This window comes from Morone saxatilis, unplaced genomic scaffold, assembly GCF_004916995.1.
Source record: "Morone saxatilis isolate NCDOM2014 unplaced genomic scaffold, NCSU_SB_2.0 Contig19, whole genome shotgun sequence".
In the NCBI taxonomy this organism is placed as follows: Eukaryota; Metazoa; Chordata; class Actinopteri; family Moronidae; genus Morone; species Morone saxatilis.
This window is the reverse complement of record NW_023339751.1, coordinates 24,315,568-24,320,661: the sequence shown is the minus strand read 5'-3', so window position 1 is coordinate 24,320,661 and position 5,094 is coordinate 24,315,568. Positions and strand designations below refer to the sequence as shown.

The window sequence follows — 5,094 nt, the reverse complement described above, 5'->3', positions numbered from 1 at the left end:
CGGGCCCAAATAACAGAAAGCTATCTTTTGTCAACTATCTTATCACTCTACCACCTCCACCGGTCATAGCCATGGCACCAATAACAGTAGCAAATCGACTGCTTAAATAAAGCACATGAACACAGCAAATGTTCAAACATAGGTGGAGAGTCAGCAATACGTATTTAATTCCAATTCAAATTCAATTTTTACTTGTAGGTATAAAAGCGCATTCAAACAGAAGTTATCTCAGGACAGAACCATTTTCAAATAGAGCAGGTTCTAGACCCACACCAACCCTGTCAGCCAGCCCATTACAGCCATTGGAGATGTTGAAGAAGAGGATGCAGACGAGTTGAGGGAAGATTAAGATGTAGACCACTTCTGTGCCAAGAAACCACAAGATTATGATGCTGTTTTTCAGGCTGGTGAGTGATGTAGCACCCAAGCCAACTATCACCACAGCCACACGCATCACCCACTGGATTTCTGTGTCTGATGCCTAAAGAATAAAATAAAGAGGGAGAACGGGTCATTTTTTAATTCCTGTTTCCTCCAGAAAAAAATGTGTTCTCACCCGCAACACTAGAAAATCATTTGAGAACAAAAGATTAAGATGAATTCACCTCCATGCAGTCTCAGAAGCAGGTATGTCTAAACCTAACTGAAAGCCAAAACAGCTCGACATTAGTAAACCACTTCATGTCTTCTACACTGCAATGAACCGAGACTTAATCCCTTTTGTTCTAATCTCAATCTCTAATATTTAATTTACGTTCATTGTGTTCCTACTTGGTTTACACTTTACTTAAGTTTCTCTTTACACATTGAAGAAACCAAACTTGTTTCCTCAGGATGTTTTTGTAGATGTTAGTGGTGAACACAGAGGCTGCAGACAACAAAGTTGAGTCAGCTGAGTCAGCGGAGGACATCACAGCATCAGCGATGGTTCCAATGCCGGTGGGTTTATTAGATGGTTGTTTTTGTTGTTATATGGCTGTCTATGGTAGTTAATTAGACTCAACTACTGTATATACTAACCGTACAGGCCTGTATAACCAAATTCAATTAGATGAATATATATATAGTAATTACATGATTTGATAAGGCAATGCCCTATGGCGATGTTTACTTCCTGCACCATAGTGGTGAAAAGTAACGCAATGTTTTAATTTAGGTTTTTCAAAGCTCATTGCAATATGTACGAAATCCTAATACCTGTAGATGCTGCCACTGCCCCAATCAATATGGAGGGTATTCCGAATACGAAGGTACAAAAAGCTGCGACAAAGCATGTGAGCTGAGCCGTGGATGAGGAAGAAACAGAAAAAGTCCTCTGGTGGAAGGCTTGAAATCCCAGGTTCCCCAGTGCCTGTATAAACAAACGTACATATTCGGACAGCTCTATCTGAAATTTTTGACCATAAAAAGTATGCACTGGACAAATAACCTGATGTTTGTTCACCTTACTAAAAATAAGAAATAATTTATCGCTCTCTCCAGGTCATGTTTGCTTCCAGTTTACCGATACAGGGGGCATGGAAGGTGTTGTTCAGGGCCGTCTGGGTGATGTCCAAGGAGTAGGGGTCCATCATGACAAAGGGGACACAGATCCACTGCATGGACAAAGGGCATCCAAATCAGAATTGGGATTTATATCAAATTTGCTCTGGTATATTGGTGCATAACAATAATAAACACAATAATAAACACACATTTTTACATGAAAAATATAAATAAAGATGAAAGCAAAGCATTAAATAGAAAATAGAAATATGAAAAAATGAAAAAAAAATATATATATATTTTGGGACAATCTGGATAGGTTGATCCTCCACTTAAGCTTGCATATGTTTGTAACTTTAGTATCCTGAACAACTGTCATCTTATTTGGCTGCTGTCAACAGTTCATTTAACGTGCCACAGGTGATCAAGATTAAGGAGGAATAAAAAAAAATAGTAAATGTGTCCAACTGGCTTGTTAATCTAGCTTGCTTGCTCACTAACGTTATCACTAGCAAAATACTATGTGTGATATAATCAGCGGTCCGGGTGACATCTGTTCCTGGTTCCCCATCTGCAGTCCAACCGACACCTGTTCCTGCTGAGCTGCAGAAGTTTCTTGTTCCTGCTGAGCTGTGGCAATCTCCTGTTCCTGCAGAATGGCTGCCATCTCCTGAGCCCCTGTTCCTGTGTTGCAGAAATCTGCTGATCCTGAGCTACTGAGCTGCAGCGGTCTCATGTGGCTCAGCAGTTTCCTGTTTCCTTGGCTCCATTGACCTCTGTTTCTGCTTCTGTTGGCCAGAGTCCAGGGGGGTCCCACTGCCTTTATCTCCGGCCTCCAGAGGGCCTTTACCTTCGTCTCAGGCCTTCCAGAGGGGTCCCACCTTTGTCACTGGCTTTGTGAGTGGTTCCTCCGATGTCGTTCTTCATCCCATCGCCCAGAGCTCCTTCCCCTACCTCACCGGCATCCAGAGCCTTGTCCAAAGCTGCTTAGCCCTTCTGTTCTGCCTCCTGGTCACCCTCCAGACCTGCTCCTTCCATCTGCCTTTGCCCCAAGCTGTCTTCCTGAGGTGTTCTACTCCACACCTGTCCAGCCCCACGGACATACACCTGAGGTATCTTGCCCCTCCCCTATCCTGCCCTCAATTATTCAACTCCCAGGCAACTTGTCCCCTCAGGTATGTTTTGTGTGCACAATCAAGAAAGTAGTTTTGTCTTCACTGAGTTTAATGTTAGCTGTTACTGTAAACAGCTAAACCAATAGTGTCCGACATTTTTTGAATCTGGTAGATCAGAGATAACTCGTTTTAAATTGTTTTCAAAACTAGGTAAAAGTAAAGCTAACTCACCAAGCTGAAGAATATGAGGATGAGCTGTATAATATCTGTGTAGGCCACAGAGTAGAGACCTCCCAGCAGTGTGTAGACAATAACCACAGCTGCAGAGATCCACATGCACACATTGTAGGGCAAATCCAAAAACCGCCAGGGACTGAATGGCTGTTAATGTATTTCCATATTTGATCTGGAAAGGGTTGAACATTGTCATGTATTTTCCATCTCTCATCCGCTTGGCAAAAATGAGACCACCTCCATAGGGAAAAACACAGAAACATTCTGTTTGCATCACTTTTTGACCAAACACAGTCAATGTAACTTGTTTGCGTGCATAATTTCTTCAACTCTTACCTGAAATAAAAGGTGCAAAGTATGCAAAAAACATAAGGATTGTCCATTTTATTCCCATAGAGGGGGTGTACAACATCTCGCTTGTGCCAACAACAAAGCCTCCTCCAGTATTTGTGGCTGCAAGAGGAATAAATACATTATATCTGCTACTTTTTGTACTTACTGTGCATGTGTTGATAAAATAAGTGTTCCCTCTAATGAAGTCTCTCCTGACTGTTGTGTTCTTGGCCGTGAACTCACCTGACATTGTGAAGATCCCCACTATCCCCATTATTTTTCTGTTCTTTTTTGGACCCAGATGCCAGTCCCAAGGACAAGCAGGTAGAAAAACACCATCGCTATCACTCCAGGGATACTGACAGCCATGATCATCAAGCTGGTGAAGGCTGGTGAAAACAGTTTGATAGGAAAAATGATATTAATATGAAGATACAAGCAGAATTGCTTTTTCCAGTCTTGATCTCTACGCTGAGCTTGCTGCTCCAGGCTGTAGATTCATATTTAAGTAAAAGATGGGAGTATTGATCTCCTAATATTGCTCTCCACCAGAAAGAGAATAAGCATATCTTCAAATATGTCAAACTATTCCTTCCAATAACACTGTCAGTAGGAGACGTTGATGCACAACTGAGTGAACATGTGCACTTCGATATCATGGGATGGTATATGAATACGACACCAATTTTATGGGCATTTTGCATGTCATGTCTACGCATCTTAAGCTTTTTGCGTATCATTTTATAGCATTCAAGATGACGCATTTTATGAATTTTGGATGTGCAGAAAAGAATTCAGGTGACCTTTGTGGTCACAAGGTTAACATGGAACAGCCGCAGTCTGGTTAGGTTTAGGTACAAAAGGACTCAGTTAGTTTTAGGAGAAGATCATGGTTTAGCTTCAAATATGTATGTTAGTTACGTATGTGACGTTAAAATAAGTCAGTGTTGACTCTTGGTCAGTGGATGTAACAAAATAATAGTTGTATTTTTTGTTTTATCTTGATTTCTATTTGATCAGCACTTTCTAGGTTGACAGTTTGATCGGAGTTTCGTATCTTGCTCCCACTGAGAATGACTTGTCAGTCACAAGGTAGTCCAATCACAGTGAGAACACATCCTCTGTTGGTAGCTATGTTTGTCTGTGTGTTTGTTTCAGTGGCCAAGCTGTGTTCACTGAGTCTGTACATCTGTACATCAGTGGTGCCAGAATGAGTTTCAAAGTGGCTTGGGGACATCCCGCTTTTGATGATGTAATACGCTCGTGAACTTTTTCATGTCAGCTTCCTTTCAATCTCAGCCTAGCCTTTTTTGTGTTTCTACAACCAAAGTATGGTAAGAAATCAGTGGAGTCAGGAAAGTGTAGCTAGGAAAGCCATCCTGCCCTCACTCTAGTTTGTGGTTGTACAGTTTCATGAGGCTGTTATTATCCTAGAGGTCACAATAGCTCATTTTATACAAAGAGTGGTCTCACTACAATGAAATGGCTACTATGGAGACGAACATCATCACATGTGAATACCATTGGACTTATTGACTCCACAAGAGAATGACTGGAAAGCTGATTCCAGTTATACCTACTTTATGCAATTCCAATACTGTTTGGATCTCCCAGGATTTAGAAATATTCAAAACACTAGGCAAAATATTATTTATATATATATTTTTTTATATAACTTTATTATGCAGTTTTTCATTAATAAACATACAATTTATAAACATGCATGAAAACATGAAAAGAAATGTATCCCCCCACCCCCCTAAGGCTCTTAAACAAAAACTGAATTAAATAAACAAGAAAATACAAAAACAAATACAGAAAAAGTCAGACAGGAATTGGGTGAAATTGACATTTTGAGCAAGTTATAAAGTAGTTGTAACTATTCAAAACAACTAGTGTTAAAGTATATCATTGAAAGGGGAATCCT

The 5,094-nt window shown here is 40.5% G+C and overlaps 1 pseudogene; it reads right to left on the bottom strand.

Annotated features, from left to right (window-relative positions):
• Positions 1-261: 261 nt before the first annotated feature.
• On the bottom strand, positions 262-3,536 carry LOC118329089 (annotated as a pseudogene).
• Positions 3,537-5,094: the final 1,558 nt, after the last annotated feature.